At 44.5% G+C, this 20,740-nt stretch overlaps 1 long non-coding RNA gene across 3 annotated transcripts in view; it reads right to left on the bottom strand.

Annotated features, from left to right (window-relative positions):
* LOC106895253 overlaps nt 1–20,740 on the bottom strand; it is a 51,088-nt gene that overhangs the window by 2,413 nt on the left and 27,935 nt on the right. For 2 of the 3 annotated variants that reach the window (XR_001413399.1, XR_001413397.1), the window contains exon 2: nt 6,569–6,722. This is a non-coding gene — a long non-coding RNA (uncharacterized LOC106895253). Of the gene's footprint in view, nt 1–6,568; nt 6,723–14,576; nt 14,709–20,740 lie in introns of those variants that run through there. The other variant, XR_001413398.1, reaches the window with a different exon arrangement.

The raw sequence follows: 20,740 nt of genomic DNA, 5'->3' as shown, positions 1-20,740 counted from the left end.
TGCTTTTCAGCTCTCATTCGTTACAAGGTCAGGCTGTGACTGGGCTTGTACATTCCCATCTCTGATAAACTCTCCTGGTCCCCTAATCAGCTACGACTGGGATTTTAGTTCCATTAACTTATTCATCATCTAGACGTTTTCATCTCAGGGAGCCTGACTTTTGATTGTATCAGTAGTATCTTCAATTATTTAGGAGGGCTTAAAATTCCCTTCTTACCTAAAGGGAAAATGCTTTTTGAGCACTGAAAACTGACCCTATTGGTCCGGTGTCTTTTGGATGTGTCTGTATGTGTGAGCCCATGTTCAAGACCTCACGATGGTGAGAGCGTAAGAACTCACTGCTGCTGAACACGTGTGTGCACGGGGCTGGCTATATTAAGATGTCAGCTATAGGGGAATGACAGTGTGCTGATGACTAGTGGCTTACTAATGCTAAATCACGCCTGAGATTCTGTTCCATGATGTCAAACATTGATTCAGTTTCCGTGGGAAGGTATGCAAATGCCAGAGCCCCTCGATGAGCTCTGAAACTGAAATTGCCAGCAAAAAAAAAAATTAAAAAAAAACGCTTGCCCTCTGCCAGCAATAAATCTTTTTTAGAAAATCCTGAAACTGGCTGCTCCAGGAAGGGGGTGTATTGGGAACATGCCCTCTCCCAGACAGAAGGTCTCATAGGACCCTTCTTCAGCTTCGGTGCTTGCTGGGAGCCAAATCTCTCTCTTCTGCTGCAACCTTCTGTCTGAGTCTGTGCTTCATCCTTGCAGCAGCTGGTCCACTCCAAGGCAACAGCCCACCACTGCTACTTACTATAGAATTCATCTTTTAGCAGGAGCAGCACTCTCTGTTGCACAACCGAATGCCCCGCATCCCAGCTCTTCTCAATGCCCCTCTTCCCACTGCTGGTACCCAGGCAAAACTCCTCAGAGCCTGCAAGCTTCACCCAGTAGGAAAACTGGTGTGGAAAACTAGCAAACTGGCATCAGCTGGGAAATGGTACGGGCTGGTGGGACCAAGGAGTCTGGAGATCCCATCTTGCTTTTCATCCCAGGCTCCATAGAAGCCAATTGACTGAAAATCACCTTCCTCGGATGGTGTCAGGGGACCCTTTTACATCATCTGAGAGCTTCAGGCTCTGAAGAATATCCACAGGGAGAGGTCAAACTGTATTGACAGACTCTCCAGGAGGAGAGGGTGGTTTAATATTGGCAAGACAAGACCTGCTGCATATTTAAAAGGAGCCTCTCCTTCCAGGAAATATGTTCTCGGGTCTCAGTTTCCTTTCTGCAAAGCGCAGGTGATCCCTTTTAATGCTCATGATTTCATTGCAGACAGCCAAATCGTGGATTTCTCTTGCAGATCCCTGCACTTGCACTTTTGAGTGTAAATTTTCAGCATTTGCTCAAAAAGAGAAGCCCACGTTATCGCTGAGAAGGGCTTAAAAAAGACTAAAAGCATAGAAAATTGAGAAAACCCCTCAACGATAGGCAGCGCGTGATGATGAAGGAAAGCGCAACGGCAGCACCAGGATGAGCTCTGGTGTGCTGCTTTGTTTGCTTTTTCCCCCAAAATGTAATAATTCACCCACCCTGCTGGGAAAACTGTCCCTTTCTTGATGTAACGGCATGAAGGGCCTTTCCAAGGTCTCTGTTGCTCCCTGTAAATGATGTACCAGAAGGCACCAGCGCTTGGAGGACGTGAAGAAACGTACAGTTCTCTCTCTCCTCCTGTTGCTAGGATTCACAGCTCTACCCCACCGCTTTCCGGGGCTCCGGCGCCTCTTTTGGAAAAAAAAGAAGGAAACCTTGCTGCTTCCAGGCTCTCTGCATCGGGCTCCAGCAGCCGCAATGCCAACCCTTACAATATTGCTACAGTCAGACATAAAATCTTAATGCCTGATAGTGCCTCGAATCTTACATTCTTCTGAAAAAGGTGAGTCCCCAGTAGTAAATGAAATATTAAACATTATTAAATATGAAACAGCTAAACCTGGATTCCATTAAAATGAATCTTTCATAGTTTTCCTGGTTGGGGTTTTTTTTTTTTTTCCTTCCTTTCCCTTTTTTTTCCCAGGGAGCCCAGTGATCGCATGAGCTTTTATGTGTCCTTTTAAAGACAGAAAAATCACAGGTAATTTAAGTCTATTCCATTCAGATTTATTTGAGCTGGAAAACAAATCAAGGCTATGAAACTCTCTCATGGTCGCATCTATCTCACTGAACTATTCAGCAGTCTATATCAAAGGCTCACCTAAAGACACTGTGGTAATGCCTGCTGACATGTGCCACCTATTTGGAAATCTTGTACTCAGTTACACACTCTACTTTCATTTAGAATGGCTTTAATCTTCCTCCATGCCCTAAAAAAAAAAAAAAATAAAGCCCTCTTTTCTTATTACATGGGATACATTTAGAGCCGGTTTTGTTGCTCTTGGGGGTTTTCTGGGAGTTAAACTGTGAGTTCTGACGGGTGAGCTGGCAACTGGGCGTCTGTAGGAATAACTGCAAGGGAAAACTTAAAATTTTATAGAGCTGCCATGAGTCTGGGATAGGCTGCTCATGCAAACGTGACTGAGGGTACGACTGCACAGACAGCACAGGGCAGGCAACAGGATAAGCCATTACTCAATATTCTTGTTATATTGTGTGACTGTAGTGTTCTTGCCTCAAAATTCATAAATATTTGGGCATCTGTGTGGGCTGCCTGACTGCTACAACAAACTCAAAGGTGTATAATTCCCACTTAGCTCATTGCATTCAGAACTTCAGCCCTCTCCTTTGTTCTTAACCGCTGTATTTGAACAGGACTGAAAGAATTTTTTGTAAGAGGATGGCAAAAAGAGCACTTGGCCTTGGGACGAGGGTCCCAGAGCCTGGCTCTGGGGGAGAGCATTCCTCAGCCCGGGAATGCTGAGGGGACCGCCTGAGAAAGCTGGGTCTGGTGGGAGGTGACATCTCCATCAAACACCGTAATTCCCCACTCTTCAGGCTGCTGCATTATGGTCTCCAAAACATGCATGAATTAGTTTATCAACCTCCAGACACACTTATGGACTGGAAGGCAATAACCACTAAGAAAGACAAGCTAAAACGGCAAAAAAAAGTAGAAATCCATTCATTATTCATGACTACTGTTCCATTTTGTGCAAAAAGCCTTCTACCTTGTTTTCCATTTCACTTTCCTTAGGTCACTTCCAAGGCTCAGCAAAGCAGGGGGTGTGAACAGACTCCACTGCTCCACTGGAACCCAGCTGGGTTTCACATCTCCCCCTTCAGGAACCAGGCAAAATGGGCAAAAAAGAAGCTGGTTCTGCAGCAAAGTGGGAGAACCCACGCTCTTCCCCATTTCCAATTTTTGTACCATTTCACAGATTTATAAAAAAAAATACAAAGAGAAAAATTTATGAGGTCATTTTCTGTGTTTAAACACCGGTGTTTTCTTTTTGATGTGTTTTGACTTCAGCTGAGATGGCACGAGCATCCCACCAGCAACGACCTTCTCGCAGCCTGACCAGAAGCATACGCTCTTGATTTGCTTTTGTAAGGGCTTTTTATGCCCAATTCTGGCCTGACACCCTTGGGATGGAGAGGAACAAATCCCAACTCTATTATTTGTTTGTTTTAATGAACCGCCATTGGCCAGCTCACGTTTTCACCACAAAGATTTCAAATTGCCTTAGAGCAACAGAAAACATGTTGCAAAGCAGTATGAAGCTTAGACACGAACATGTCAAATAAGTGATCCACATGAGAGGAGATGGACGTGACATTTAGTAATCATCTTTCTTGGACAAAATGGGGCATTGCTGTCACTTTAAGTAAATCTCAGTCAAATTTCTGGCATTTTTCCATAGGGGAAGCAGGCGGCATAATAGTAAATTCCTCTTTAAAAAATATAAAAGCTCAACCTTGGGGAAAAAAAATGGTCGCCACAATTTAAGGTGTAATACCTCATCCTGGCTTGGCCGTCCGTTTTCTTGCTGCTGATATCAATATGTCACCCCTAATGTTTACTGATGTTCACTTTATAAATGACTTTTCCTAGCTGTCAGAATATCTGTCACCAGCATCTCTTCCCCTTCTTTGCCTCTCGCCCCCTTTAATAAAGATTAATATCTTTGAGGTTAAGTAGAAAGATCAGATACTACGTAAATGACACCATAGGTCTGATATTTAAACAAGATGAACATGTAATTGCTGAGATTATGTGAGCAAATTGGGTAATTCCTAGCCTAAATGAACACAGTTGGCTTTTGTGGGGTCAGTTAATATAAGTGCACATTCAAATGAACTGCACATTGTGCAGACGTTTGGGCTTCTGAAGGTTCACCCATTGAAGAGCTGTAGAGGTTCAAGGCAAAAATTGGCGAGTTTAGATCCTACAGCTTCTCGGAAGTACTAATGTGTTTAAAAGACATGCAGAATGGGTATTCTATAAAAATATGGCACATTGATTTTCCATATTTATAGTCCACCAGTGACTTCTATATTAAACGGTTTCAGTGTATGAGTCCAAACAAGATTTTTCAACCTGTCACTCCCGCAGCTCAACCTCGTATATGAAATGCTAAACATGTTCCGTCTGCTTTGTACATCTTCCTTGACAAACACCTGGAGTAATGATTCCAGAATGAAAATTTAGCTGGCAATTTTATGGATGAAGCACAAAACAGTTATTTTGGCTTTGAAATGCTGAGAGTGGTGAGCGTGCATTTTGCTTCGAAATTGCAAGATGTGACTTGGAAGAGGCAGTGGAATAGATGATGGACTCTTCACGAAGGCTATGCTCCAAGAGACTCAAGTGGGGTTTGCCTGACCCAGAACTGCAGGATGAAGCCAAAACATCGGAATTTACATATGGACCAAAACCTAAAAGATCAGACCAACACAGCTGCTGTGGAGGTCAAAATTAGACTTATATTTCTGACCACCACCTTGCTGTATATGGAGGATGGTTTTGTGGTTAAGAGTGGAAGATCCGAGGCTCGTAGCCAATTTAGACAGTTTCCTGCAGACGTCCCAGCCAGGCTCTGTGGATCATATCTAATAAAGGAGGCAAACACCTCAAAAGGGACTTAAGCCCTACTTCCCAACCTATAAACCTGAAGTTCTTTACTTTTTGGCACTCTGACTTTGGATGTTAGAGCTCTCTGATACCTACAGCAACAACTCCGTGTATCCTCAGAGTTACGGCAGTTTTGACCTGGCTGAGCCACTCTGTGGTTTGTACTTCTGCCCTGTTGGGAACTTGCACTCGGAGGTTCTTCCACTCTCTCCCAGCCACCATCCTCTGGGATTTCACTGAATGTGGTGGAGAACAGGCACAGGGCAGTGAAGGTCCAGCCACCATCCTCTGGGATTTCACTGAATGCAGTGGAGAACAGGCACAGGGCAGTGGAGGTCCAGGCCCTGACACTGTCTGGGAGGACCCAGACCCACCTTCCTGCATGTCACAGTGTCTCCTTCTCCAGGCTGGCAGATATTTTGGACATGTGCATGTGTGGTGGTGATATGGCTCCTCCATCCTGCCCGTTCAAGATGCACCCTTGGAAATGGAGAAAACCCCAAGGACTCATTGGATCAGGAGTGGAACACAGAAGGGGTTGTGGCTTTGATGAAGACACTTCTTTGGGAGTGGAGCATTTGGTTCTGTTTTGTGCTTTATCCAGAGGCAGTTGGACATAAATTGTTAGATTTGAGCCTTAAAATCTGAGTAAAACCCTCCTCCCAGTGTCAAAACTGACATCCCCATCGGTGCCCTTTCTGCAGCCTCCCCTCTGAGCTTTGCTGGGTTGTGGAGACCAACGTGGTGATATCTGCAGCTCCCTGACCCCGCAGGGACGGGGCTGCTCGAGAGGCAGATCTCACACAAAGGGCACTGACCGTGTTCCTCAGCATCACGTGAAACCTTCCCAATATTGGCAAACTGAAAAAAATAATGAAAAATAGTAGGTACCAAAAGCTGGTTCCTGAAGTGAGAATTTCATACATAATTTCTTTGCAGTGCACCAGCAAAACTATTGTGCTCAGAAGATGACTCTGAAACTGCCTTTTGTTGTATTTTGTGTGAAGCAGGATTTTGTATCTGCAATAACCACCAGGTGATTTTATTTCCAGGAACTAGATTATTTTACAATAAAAGAAAAGACTCTCCGATCGGTATTTTAGCAATCATATCATGAAGAAAACCCACATCTAAACATTCCGGGAATATTATAATCTGTCCTAAAATCAACTTAGTTTTGATTCGCGCGGATTGATATTTGCACTATTTCACTGTTTGGCAATGGTTTTCTTAGGCATCCAATTGTTCCTTTCAACTATAACTAACTTGATTCCTCCTGCAGCAGGATCTGAGACCCGTAAACCACAAAGAGCCGTTACGCTGCAGACTGCAGCAAGCAGAGGTCTCTCTAGCAAAGGCATTATTTTACAAAATGATGGATGTGCATATTTATTTGCTCTGTGACTTCCATGTCAGGTTTGTCATATTTCCTCAAATTACTAGTTAAACCAAGGTTTTGTGTTGTGTTTTGTTTTTGTTTCTGCTGAAGCCTGCAGGCTCAACGTACCTTATAAAAATCAAGCTGTAATTTATCTGCTCCATAGATCATGTGTAACAATAATCACTCCGGAGTCTGTGCCGGGGTGCTGATGCCTGGCTTTGTTGGAGGAGATGTATGAAGTGAACAAAAAGCTTCCTGATTTTCATACTCCGTAATAAACCTGAAATATGGAGAGAAGAGAAACACATATTTAAATTAAACCCTGGAATCATGACAAAGAAGGAGCACGGAGAAATACATGCACGCCCAGACACATATTATGCAATGACACAGGATTATTTCTCTTACCAGATGGACCTCGACAAGTTATGTGTATATCGCAAACATATAGCAAATGAACCAGTAAAACCATTTTTATCCTGAACTTGGACTAATCGAAACGGTGCATACGTTAACTTGTCTTTTGCAGGGACAAAAAACCTGTGCTAACACAAAAACATGTGCTCCCCACGCCCCCCCTAAAGGGGGTAATATCACAGGCTGGAGCTCAGTGATAGTTCACACTAAATTCACTGCACGGTGTTAAAGCTTGTTTCACATACATATGGGTAATTTTGGAAAGGCCACGAACAAACTTCAGGATCTTTTGTAGAGGTTTGCAAAAAGGCAAAAAAAAAAAAGGGGCTAAAATTCTAAAATGAACAATCTAAATATACAGACGGAAAATGGGTAGAAAAACTCATTGAAGGCTGTTGTAGCTTAAATTTTCCCCCTACCCCCACACCCTTGTGAGGGCAGGAAATAAGTCTCAATAATTGCAATATTTTATATTTCCCTGGGTGGGCAGTTCCTCCCCGGATTGAACTGCCCTTTGCAGGGCGCTGCTCTCTCAGTTTGTTTGCTGCAGTAGGAGAAGAAAAAGCGATTTTGCGGATGTTAGAAAAGCACCTTCCCACCCGGAGCTGCGGACCAGGTGCCAGACACTGTGACATGGGGGCCATGCCAGGGCCACGCGTGTCCTTTGTCACCCCAAGGGTTAATAAACATGGAAACGCTGTCACCGCCGGGGCCCCAAGGAAGCCCAGTGCTGGGTAGAGATTTCTGTCCCCTGGCCAGAGGAACACAGAGTTGCGGTGAGTCCTGAGCATCAGAAAACAGAATATAATTTTAAAATTAATTAATTCTCCGTGACACACTTAGTGGCAGAGATGCAGGCGGGTTCTGGCAGTGGGGAGGGGTCCCTCCTCTGCTCCCCAGCCACAGCAATGCCTAGGACTGTGTGGGTAAAACACAGCTTGAAGGCACTTTCCCAAAGGCTGAGGTCCATTTGGTCCACAGCCTGAGCTACAGGGCAAAGCTCATTCTGCCTCCAGCTCCCCAAAGTCTCTCTTGCCTTTTTTTGGTATAAAACCCCCCTAAATTGCAGCGGCGGCATCATTAAGAGATCCAACAGAAGCCTGGAAGAAGAGATTAGCACACACCAGAGTGACAGGGCTGCTAGGAAGGGGAAAAAATAGACAACATCAGTGCAATGTACCATTAAAAGTATGGAGTGACAGATGACAGTTGGTCTGTGATGGGGTGATTCAGCTAAATGGTAAACAGAAGGGCGAATTCTGATCTCGCTTATGCCAACATAAACCTTGGGTTGCAGAGGAGCTGCTTCGCGTCTCGAGTACCGGAGTCGAGCCCATAAAAGCTGTGACTCAGCCAGATAATCTCTGACAACTGTTAGCGCCGTGGTAAATATGGCAACGTGGCAGGCTGGAAAAGAGACTAAAAAAAGTTTCACTTCCACACTTCCAAAACAAAATGTTTCAGAGATCTTTTTTTTTTCCCCCCTCAAAACAACATCGAAAATCTTGAGAGTAATAATAGAGGTGGTTAAGAGATGTCTAGGTAAAACATATTTTTTTTTTTTTTTTTCAGGTTGGATGAAATATTTTGATACAGGGCAAATTACTGAGGCTGCTGAGCCAATGAGTTGAAAAATCAGTTTTTCCAGTAACTCCAGCCTCTCTGGATCGGACCTGATGGACACTGCACACAACAGTTAGTGGCGATGCAGCGGGCAGACACTAACTCACATCTCCATGAGATGAAAAGGTCTTTAAAAGGAGATATTTGCTAAGAAAATCTTCAGCGTTTCACTTCGCTTCAAAGACAGGATCCCGTGTAAACCATATGTTGCCCCCTTTGTGTGGGCAGGCGTGGAGGCACTAACATGGGACCTAAATTAGAGCTGGAGTCTTCTTGAAGCCAAAGCTAAAGCTGCCCCATCCTGAAAGTGGAGGCCTCCTCACCATAAAGCTGCTCCCTCATTTTACCACCGAGGGGTCTGAAACCCCAAGGGATGGATCGGGCTTGTCCTGCCCCATCCCTTCACCCATGGGCACCACCCAGCACCAGGACCTTCGAATTCTGTGGATTACAGCCTAATAAACCACCAGGATGCAAAGGTGTGTCATGTTGCTTTGGTCATTAAAAGAAGAAATTCCCTTTTTTTCCTGTCCGTGGTTTAACTTTGTGAGGTGTCAGTATTTTTACTTCAGTCCACATAGTGGCTGGTTTCCTTCGCGAGCTACTGCGGTATCTGCAGAACTAAAAATAAGCCATTTCTCATGGAAAATGTCGCATTTTTTTCACATTTTGGCGGATCCGAAAGGCAGATCTGCACGGAGCTGGGAAGATCTGAAGTTTGCTTCTGATGTGCACGCAAAATTTGGGATACCCACCTGGGAAGCCATCCTCCCTGGTGGGAAAGGTGGAGAGAAGGGGCTGTCCCATGGGGAGTGGTGGAAGGGGGACAGCAGGAATGGCGTGTGCTTCACCCGCTCCCATCACCTTCCCAGGATTTAGGAAATTTAGGATCACTCAAGGTAATTTTAAGCTGTAGGAAAAGGTTTTTGTGTTAAGCAGAATCACTTTCTCACTTGAGCCCAACCCAAGGTGGCAGTGAAAATGGGTCTAGGAAATAAAGCCATGCAGAACTATTCACCTTATAGGAAAGCCACCAAAAAAAAAAAATAATATAGAATCACTTTCTCACTTGAGCCCAACCCAAGGTGGCAGTGAAAATGGGTCTAGGAAATAAAGCCATGCAGAACTATTCACCTTATAGGAAAGCCACCAAAAAAAAAAAATAATATGGATTGTGGAATTACTCTTTGCTGAGATGGGAATTCAGATTTTATTCCTTTTATTACGTTTTATTTCTTGTGTCATTACAGCGTACACAAGCAGATTATTCCCCAGCTACAAAAACAGTTGTAGTGAGACGCTGCAGTTGAAAAGAACAAAACAGGCAACAGTTCAACATTCTCAGTTAAGATAATTATGTTAATATTAATGGGTATTAATTTCTGTTTATTTTACAAATATTGTATTAGGAAACTAGCTTTCAAAATTCACACCTCACCAAATGCTTTTCAACAATGATTTGTTTCATTAATTTTATCAGTTGCCTTCCTTATTTTTTTTATAGCACGTTCTTTGCTGAGAGACATTAATCCGTGATAGAGCATCCTAAAAAGTCTGCGCAGAGGAACCCAGCTAATAAATGTCTGTGTACAGGCGACCCACCACTCTCAATTTTTCAATTTGCAGTGCAGTTGGGGCACATAATACATTTCTGGGTTTTTTTTTTATTTTTATTTTTATTTTAAAGAAGTCTTGAAAAATTTCTGTGCATATTTTCTCACTGTTTTAACACATGTACGCACCCTCAACATTCAAATGTCAAATTATGTGTGATACGGGTTAGGTAATAAACCCTATGGTATTATTTTTAGAATATCTATAAAAATAACTAACACAGTTTAAAGTCAACCTCTTAGTCAAATATTCAGTGTGGAATTAGTTTTTAGCTGAATTAGGTACCCGCCATTGCTGAGTTTCTCACTAATAAATGTAAAATGCTAATGGAAAGTGAACAGGAAAATATTCTGCAGATGCTAAATTGACCTCATATTCAAAATGCAAAAAAAGCTTGTGCCACGTGCTTGGGTGGTTAAAAAAAATAAAGTGTGTTAGTGCTTATACCTGGGTGAAAAAGAGACCAGTGCACACATTGTTATTTAAAACATTTTCTTTAAAATCTCAGGTTTAGGAAATGCCGTGGAACTCTCTACAATGGCAGGAGGAGGGAGGGGAAGGCGACACTAAATTTTGTCTCCAATTTTGATCCGGATTCGTTCTTACTGAGACAACTGCTCTTTTCTGGGGGATATTATTCTCCTGAGTGTTGCAATTTCACCCCAGTGCCCCTTGAGCCCTGGCAGGGGACAGGGGGGGCAACTGGGACGAGGGAACAGGGATGGGTGCCCTCCTGTGCCGCTGGCTCTGGGTGAGTTACAGCTGGCACCTCTATTATTCTTTAACACCTGGGTGCCAGCAGGCTTTACGTGCCATAATCAGATGGCTGCTTGTGCCATTACACCTCCCAGACAATAAATTCTTCCCCAGCAGGAGCGTGTAGAGCCCAGGTGGGGATGTGGGTCAACAGAACCTTCTTCCAGGTAAGGACAAGCCCTGGGTGAGGATTTTTCCAGGCTGAAATCCCCCCCCCCCGGAGCAGAATGCCAAGCTGCTGCTCCTCTGCCCTTCCCTGGGGATGGGCTGGGAATGCTCTGCCCAGTTCCTCTGCTAAAAAATAGAGATGGAGCTAAAATTCAGGTCTTGTGACCAAAGCTCCTCGTCCTGTGCTGACTCCGGTGCTTGGCGAGCGAGAGTGGGAATGTCCACAGGGAAACACAGCAGGAAAAAATGGGTGCAGTTCCATCCCCTCCCTTCCTCCCAGGCTGCGGGGCCAAATTTCTTTGTCCCTTCAAACACAAACTCAAAACCAATGAAGTTGACAGAAAAACAACTCAACCAGACCCTGCCTCACCCCTTGGCTCGCTCCAACCAGGGGAAGCTGCGGAGTGAACCCACGACACACCTCAGTTTACCTCCCTGTCTTTCCCCAGAGTAGCCAGAGAATCCTATTTTTTGTATTTCTTTCCCCAGACCTTGGCCAGCTGAATGGAGGTCAAATACGTCAAGCTGGGTCTAAACTACAGGAAAAAAAAAAAAAAAATGAGCTGCATTTCAACCTTTTCCCCTAGCAGCGTGACAATATAATTCATGTTTATATTCCTGCCTTTGCCACCGTCCTGCTGTTTGACCTTGGGGAAGTCACTTCATCTTTTTTTTTGGACCTTCATTTCTCCTCCAGCTCGTTCCTTTTGTATTTAGGCTACTGTGGGGCAAAAAGAGACTAATATCTATGGGGCAAAGAGTGGCTATGCAAAAAGAGACTAATATCTATGGGGCAAAGCGTGGTGTACGCCGTGCATTTGCGTTGCTACTACACAGTGCATCCATCTCCTGGACTGGGAGTCTCAGGGAGACCTTAAGGAAAATAATATCGGCCCAAATCCCAAGCCATGGGAGAAATGTAAAGCGAGGCAGTGTCTCCACGCACGCCGGGTGTTTTCAGTATTCCTTGCATGTTTAAGATGACTCAGAAGACTATGTTCCCGACCACCCAAATTAGCAGGCAGCCTCTCTCATGCCCACCCGTTCTGCCAGGCAGCAGGGACCGCAAACCGCTCGCTCTGTGCTGAGCTGTGATTGAATTTGTTCCGATCAGACCGGGAGCTGAGCAAACTCGAAATGCCTTCATTTGAGTGAAGCTCCCATTTTTATGGAGATGTTTGGCTGTCTTCAGATCTAATTTCAGGATCCAAACACTCCAATTTCCCCATAAGAATGTGTTCAAACATCGCTTGACTGCTATTCTTCTCCCTTGCTGCAGAGCTGGGAAGTCATCACGTCTGATGAGGATTCATTATAAAGTTGACAATTTGCCCCTTCCCTTCAAAAAACCTCAGCAGAGCTTCGTTCCTTCCAGCCCACACCGACTCTCATCCGAAGCCTTCCCTGCTGCTCTTAAAAACCCCAAAATATCTGAGCTGCAGGAATAAACCCACCCTCGCCCCCTCCAAACAAACAAACAGATAACAAAAGAGGGAAGAAATTATCTCTACGGTGGGGCGATGAACGTAAAGAGCTTATTTGTTAATCATAGCAGAAAAAACCCACCCCAACAGCTCACGCTGCCCTGAATTTAGATGGAAACAAATGGAGAGATAAAGGCAGAATATGGACATGGGGAAAAGAAGAGCAGAAAGAGCAGGAAACAGAGTGTTATTTGCCGGCTGCCTGAGAGCGCTGTCAGAGCCCTGTCCAGACTGGTTAACTCCATTATTCAACTTCCAAACTCCCAGTAATGCCCGTGGGGAGTCCTTTGGGTTTCAGTGCTGCCCTGGGTGGGGGCCACCCACCTCTGGGTCCCCCAGGTCACACTGCGGGGCCGTGGCCGGAGGGCTGGGAGGGAGGGAGGATGGACAGACCAAACCCCCCTTCTTTTTTGAAGTCCCTTTTCCTTTATACCCATCACTAATTCAGACATTCGTTCCTCCCCATGGTGACTATTTGCAAAATAAAGGTGACTTTTTTTTTTTCTCTCTTTTTTTTTTTTTTTTTTTTTTTTTAAATTATGATGATGTTATTTTTTGGGTATCCCTGGTCTGGAAGGAGTTAAAGTAATTATCTCCTCGGATGTCCACAGCAGCACCACATCCCTGCTGTGCTCTATCAGAGCTGCTGGGGCAGTGTCAGCGATGACTTCACCTCCGTGCATTGCAGCATCGCGCAGTGCCCAACTGCTGGAGTTTGCTAATTTGTGTGTTTTCACTCGAGGCCTGCTGATTCAATCATTTTAAAGATGCCCATTTCTTCCAAGCCAGGGATTTTATGACTCTAAGGATTAGAAGCTGTTATCCCAACAAACCCTGGAGCTCTATATATTCTGATTTTATGGTAAGCTTCACTAATAAACTGTTTAAAACATATGCTAATTGTGTTTATTGTATTCTTTAATTATCATATGTATCATTAAAGATGTACTATCCCGTTCGGAATCCTAATACCTAATGCCCTCCTCTTTTTTTTTTCTTTTTTTTTTTACTGACACAGTACTGCATTACTTAAAAAAAAAAAGAGAAGAAATATATATATATTTTAACAAGGAAGCCTATTTTCAATTTTCATTGTTTATTTAAAAGTACAGTCTTTGAATTTAATTTGAAATCTCTCTCCTGAAGAAAGGCAGGCAGGGAGTGACATAACAAAACATGGCATTCTGTCTCTATGCATTTTATTCCTTAATTTATTTTTTAAATATGCCTCCCTATAGTCTATTATGCTTAGTTTTCTGTTTCAGACTGCTCAAAATGATAATTTACGCAGCCGAGATGGGTTACAAAAGATCAGAATAATTGTCCCCTCATTTTTGTTATAGCTCGTTATTCTTATCATACACACACACACTCCAGCATGTGCATAATAAATAAGTGTATTATGTGTATGTACACACACCCACGTATACATACGTATATTCTCACTTATTCTTGTGCCAATTTTTTCCCAATTAATTAAGAGTTGCTTTTCCAAAAAAAAGAGATACCAGTCGTCCTAGCCATGTGAGGAATTTTCACTATTTTGAAGACTGATTTTGATCCCGAATGCGGTTTTATCCCACCCCTTTAAAATGAGGGCTCCCCTGCATAATAAAATCCTCATATTTAGCACTCACAATCTATTCCCCTCCACCGACCCGCTCCCAACAGCCGAAACACCATCTCCCAGCCCCGTTTGCTATAGACTGCAGTGGCCTGCCCTGATTCCTCTGTCTGCTGGTTTGATTTGTTTATTTTCTTTCTGTTTTTATTTTTTTTTTTTTAATTTTTTTTCCCCACCTGGGAAAATGATGCGGCATTAACATCAGGGCATTTTGCTCGCTGCTCAAAACCCAAACAGCAACAACAACAACAAACAAAACAAAACAAACCAAAACAAAAAACCCAAGCGTTTTTCAGCTGCGCAAGTCAAGGGGAAGGGATGCGGGGAGGAGGAGGAGGAGGAGGAGGAGGAGGACGCATGTGCAGTGAGATCGATCCTCGGTCATCAATATTGCAGATGAGAATAATAAATATGTGCAGGCACACACCAGCAAAATGTGGGCACTCACGTTTGTCACAGGCTCCTTCTTCCCTTCCACTGGGCCGTGCAGGCTCATGGGCTTCAGACTAGATCTTTACAGTTCTTTTTTCCCCCCACATTAGAGGGACATCCTGGGAAAAACATCAATATCCCAGCAGAGTTCTGGTTTGATGCAAAAGAAAGAAACTCCTGGGCTGCTGCGCTGTAGGCGTCGTGGGGAATTTGTTCTCAGGAATTTATCAGCCCAAAACAAAACAAACCAAAACAAAAAACCCAAGCGTTTTTCAGCTGCGCAAGTCAAGGGGAAGGGATGCGGGGAGGAGGAGGAGGAGGAGGAGGAGGAGGACGCATGTGCAGTGAGATCGATCCTCGGTCATCAATATTGCAGATGAGAATAATAAATATGTGCAGGCACACACCAGCAAAATGTGGGCACTCACGTTTGTCACAGGCTCCTTCTTCCCTTCCACTGGGCCGTGCAGGCTCATGGGCTTCAGACTAGATCTTTACAGTTCTTTTTTCCCCCCACATTAGAGGGACATCCTGGGAAAAACATCAATATCCCAGCAGAGTTCTGGTTTGATGCAAAAGAAAGAAACTCCTGGGCTGCTGCGCCGTAGGCGTTGTGGGGAATTTGTTCTCAGGAATTTATCAGCCTTTTTTTTTTAATTTTTTTTTTATTTCAGTTGGTGAAGAACGTTTCCTTTAGGTACCAGATGCTAATGTCACATCATGAATGAAACAGCTTCTGCAAATTGAATAATGTGATTTGCATTCACTCATTCAAAATAACATCGAAAAGTAGCAATGCTGCTCTGAGTTAAAGTCAAAAATCCTATTTCCAGGCGAAAGAGAGTGTCTGCTGGGGTATCCAAGCCGTGATAAAACAATGGGATTTGGATTCACAAAGAGGACTTTAATATACATATTAAAGAAGTGTATCATTGGGGCAAAAATAATTTAAAAAACCATAGAATTTTGGTTTTTAAATAATGGCAACCACCAGCCTACAGCATCCTCATCACGTACGACACAATTTAGTGTGGGGTCAGATTCTCTTTGTCGGGGTGCTGGGTGAATTTGTGATAAGCTGCCTGCATAGGTGGTGTGGCTTTTCACTCGCTGGGATCCCCGAGAACGTCATTAATTGTTTATTTTGCCCGTTTTTTGGAGCTTTAACCCGTGTGCTTAGTTGGTCTGACAGCCCAGCCGCAGGAAGGAAAGAGTGCATTATATCACATCAAAATAAAGCTACTGCGATTAGAAGCATCTCAGCCCTTTGCAGCCCAAGGTTGATTTTTCTCCCAGCTTCCGTGAGTTTAATTTTTCACCCCAGCAGACGGGAGCTGGTGAAACTGGGAGATGCTGGGAAGAGCACGTCTCACACAGCCCAGGCAGCGCAGGGCTGCCCTCGCCGCAGCCCCGGGAAATGATCATTTTGCACAGCCCCAAACAAATTAAAGCATCGCCCTCTCTCCCTATTATATTAATGGATTTTATGCTACTTTTTAAATTACGCTGTTTTCAAACACGAACGCATTTGAATGTCAGACTCTAGTACCCAAATATAAATGTCAAGACCTCTGTACATCTCTGGCATGTAGGAACTAATTTAATCATCTCAGTGAAGCGATTTCAGTTCAGACAATCACTTTGCTGGAGTGGAAGGGTTATGAGGAGAGCGCACAGTCGCAGGAGAGCGCTTACACACTATTTAGGGCCACGCTTTTTTATAAAAAGCAAAGCAAGAAGGGCATTTGTTCACGAGTGGAAATTCCCAGCCCCTGCCCAGCTGATGGAAACTGGGGTAATCGTAGCTCGGGCTCAGAAAAATGATGTGTGGCACCAAGGAATATTACATTTTAATTTACTGGGGGAAAAATGGGGGGAATAGTGATGGGAAATGATTTTTTTTTTTTTCTCCTGTGACTGGAGACAAAAAAAAAAGGACAATCTTGTGAAATCCAGGCCACCTGGTCACTGTGAGGCTCTCAGCTCCTGTTGGGTGATCCCACTGGCTGCAAACACAGCGAGCGCGGGAGCAAAACCAGTTGCAATTTCACATATGGACTGTGGGACTCCATCTTCTAAAATTCAGCTAAGATGGTTTCATTCCTCCTCTTTATGTACTGCATTTCAAAAAAGGCAAAGGCAGTGCAAGCAGTATTTTTTCCAAGGGATATCTTCTCAACAGGAGCAGCAGAAGGAGCTTATTCTCTATACGGGCGAGCCCCCCTCTGCAGTCTCATTACTCAACCATAACCCATGTCTTCAACCTGTCTCAGAAGGAAGGAAAGTTCCTCCTAAATTTCTGGGGCAGTCTGGATCAGCTCCAGACCATTGCTGGGCAAAAACTCTCCCTGGGGTCAACGGGAGCAGGATGATTCCACAGGGAAGAGCAAGCTCCAGCACACCTCCTCTCGGGGGTTTCTGGAGGATCGGGGAGGCTTATGATGAGCAGGATCCTTGGAGAAAGATGGGAAAGAACAAGGGAGAGGGTGGGTCAGAGCCTGGAGGCTGGGCATGGGATCATGGGGGTGATGGCAGGGATGGTTGGGGGCAGAAGATTTAACAAATGAAGGATAAGCATCCATCCAAATGGCCCACGAGTGTGGGGAATCTACTGCAGCCTGGCACTGGTTCTGTGGGAGCTGATCCAGTTCCCAATGAAGTCCCTGGGAATAAGCACGGATTCAGCTCTGATCACATTCACCTCTCTTCGATATAAAACTTTCGGCCCTGATTCCGTCTTGACAACTAGCAGGATTAAACATCTCCAACTACAACAATTTTGCTACTGTTTCAAGCGCTCCCAAACGAAACGAACTGGAAGAATAATCAGAAGTGCAATCCATTTTGGAGAGCTTTGGTGAAAGAGGCTTCATTTGGTGGATTACTCGTTACAATTAGATGCGGTATAGATGATATCAAATTATATTAATAGCTCTAACATTTCGTAAGTGTTAGTATGAAAACTGCCCAGCCTTGGTAATGAAAACATGCAGAAGCGAGCTTCGTAAAACAATCAAAAATCAATCCCACGTGTCAAGCTGAACATGTCAATGAGACAGTTTGCAGTCAGAGGGTTTTCTTATGAAGTGCTGTCAACAGTCAACGCTACACTTGTCTGATCCGTCCAGCTCCGCTAAGTGGGAAGATTTCTCTCTCTTTTTTTTATTTTTTTATTTATTTATTTTTTTTTTTTTAAGCCCAAGAGAAAGGAAAAACAGGAAAATGTAAGCCACTGTAATTCATCTCAAGTATCCTGAAGGACAATTAGTAACAAAGGCGAGCAGTGGTAAGCCTGCTCTTTGGTGTGGTTTGGAGATCCGGGGCTGTAATTATTGAGCCATCCCGCTGAATAGCACAATCAATGCTTGACGGCTGCGTGGCAGCGCCGGTGCCAGGGCTTGAGCTCTTGTGTAAATGAAACGTCAGGCTGGGGGGAGAAGGGGGCCATTGTGTTTACCCGCTCTTTGATTAGCTTTTAGCGAACAATGAATTTCCAATCGACACAAGACATTTTAATGGCGTTGTGGGGATCTTTCTTCGTAGGAGGTGGGGATGGTAGAGAGGGAAGGAGGAAGGTGAGGAGGATGGATTTCATCCAGCCCCACTCCCCAGGCTTTTCCTGGCTGGATCATGGTCCTCGGTGCTTGCAGAGCTGAGCTGGAAGCAGCCGCCCGGGATCAGAGCCGTGGGACCATGGCTTCATGACTGGCTGGGCAGGTGACATGTTTTTGCACCCAACCACACATTTTTCCACCCAAAGATCCCCAAACCTCCCCCTTCTTGCTCCCTCAAGCATGGTTTGTAACCTCAGGGAGGTCCCCAAACCTCCCCCTTCTTGCTCCCTCGAGCGTGGTTCATAACCTCAGGGTTTGTCCCTTTCCCTCTTCCATCACATTTCCATCCTTTTCCCCCCCATCTCTCTCAAAAATAAGCTTCTCCCCTGCAGCATCACGCTCAAGCTTGTCAGCCTTCCCTTTAAACTCCTGCCTAACTTCTCACGGACACATCTCTATTCCCATCATGTCTTCCCTCTTTCACAGCAGAAATATTTATCAAACTCTGCTTCAAACCTGCCGGTAGCTTCACGTCTCCCTTCAGTTTTCCCAGCACTGCTCCTAATATTGCAAAATCATCCCTTCCTCTGCGTGCCGAAAGAACCTTCAAGCTCCAGCCGAGGATGCTCTGGGAGAGTTTGGTGAGTGCGCGTCCAGAAATTAGGGACTCTGCCTGATTTTTGCTGTTATTCAAAGATATTTGCTAATCCCTTTTTTTCTAACCAGTTGGAAATATCCCAGACTCTGACACCGCCACATTTCCAGCTGCATGACAGGAGAGCAAACCCCCACTGCCAACGGGTAGCCTGGAACCCTCATCCCTTCAGGAAAGGAGGAATATCAAGGTAAATACACACCTGTAGAATACACAATACTTTACACTTATTTCTATTGCAGGGGTGTCAAACCACCCCGGTGAAGGAAGCCACCCTGGCTGTGCTGAATCTCCAGGGGACAAGTGACAACAGGAATATTTATCCAAATATTTTGGGAATGAGTTTGCTTTCTTCACTCAGGATTCATTCAAACAAACTTTTGCCGCCAGCCTGTTCAGCATTAACCCCCCTCCCAACAAGAGGATTCGTGTCCTACCCACACCCTGATGGTGCTGTAGCTGGTGGGAGAGATGTCCATCTCCCACCACCCGGCTCCAATCAAGAGTTTAGTCCCATATTTCTCCCTCCAGCCCCAGGGAAGCGGAGCTGGAGGTCTGTAGGCTGCTCGGGGCAGGCACCGCACCTTCCCCGTAAATCACCTCCACGCACCTCCTCGATGGAAGGCAAGCTCCGCAGATGTAATTGATTAGCAACTATCAGCTAATTACAGGGCAATCACAGGATTATTTTTGCTTTGCAAACTGAATAGTTGTCACGAGATTGAATAATTGTGCGGGGCAATTTTACACGCAGGCACATCCTAACGCTGAGTCAAACCAGATCACCTAAAGGCTGTATACAGCAGGTGGGATTATTTTATTCCTGTCACTGTATAAGTCCACTGTGCACATCATTGCTTATAGAGGATGTTTGGATCCTCTGTGAGGCTCTGAAGTAGAACCAAAAGATCAGAAATTGCTCTACCAGCATTACAAACCCTGAAACCTCTGGCAAGGCAGCACCTTGGCCAGCCCAAATGTGATGCTCCTGCCCTGCAGAGGAAGGAGGAGGGTTTGGGCTGTTCCTCTGCCAGGAGGAGAGGCAGGAGGAGACATCACGGATCTGGGGTCTCATTTACCTGCAGCCCACGTAGCTGTCACAGAGACACGGTTCCTCCTGCAATCAAGAGACAGCACTTCGCTCTCCTCCCAAAGCCTGGTCGCCAAACACAGAGAGGGTGGTTGGAATAATTTGTCCCTTCACAGCTTATTAAAAGTTTGGGGTTGGCAGGAGAGTCAATCAAATCCCGGCAATGCAACCCAAATATTTTCACAGGCGGATTGGACATTGGACCAGGGAGCAGTTTGAAGAAATGATTTTCTCTGTTGGCAGTTTGATTTGAAAGGTTCTGAATATCTCTTTCCTAGAGAATACGATTAAACATTTCAAAGCATTTTCAATGCCACTGATTCAGATTATTCAAATATTGAAGAGATGGCGTTAAAGCTGGAAGGTACCACGCTCTCTTCGGGCTCTCACTATTGTGGCATCAAATCTGGGGGATAAATGCTCCACAGAAGAGGCCTAAATTTCCTAAGCTTAATGGAAATACCAATGCTTCTCTTGTCAGGGAATCCTAAAGTTTCCTAAAGCTTCCTGTGTCTCAGAATTCCTGCAAAAATCACTGGAACTACTGAAATAGGACCAACTGGGGAAAAAACCCACACTTAAGTGATTTAGAAAAAATAATATAAAGAACCAACATACGTCTGAATTAAAAAAAAAAATAAAAATGCTTGTATTAATTTAAGTTTGGCATTAGAAGATGCATTTCTATATGAGCCAAGAGCTAGTGGAACATGCATGGTGATATTTTTAGTCTTTATCCAGAAAAAGTTAATACAAGAAACAAATGCCAGAAGCACATCACAAATGTACGGGAGGATGGTTCAGATCCTCAGCTGATGTAACTGAGCCTCCATCATTTGAGGCAATGGAGATACAGGGATTTACCCCAGCTCAGTTTGTGG

The sequence above is a fragment of the Calidris pugnax genome, unplaced genomic scaffold (genome assembly GCF_001431845.1).
Source record: "Calidris pugnax isolate Ruff unplaced genomic scaffold, ASM143184v1 scaffold50, whole genome shotgun sequence".
Classification (NCBI taxonomy): domain Eukaryota; kingdom Metazoa; phylum Chordata; class Aves; order Charadriiformes; family Scolopacidae; genus Calidris; species Calidris pugnax.
This window is presented reverse-complemented; position numbering and strand designations above follow the sequence as displayed.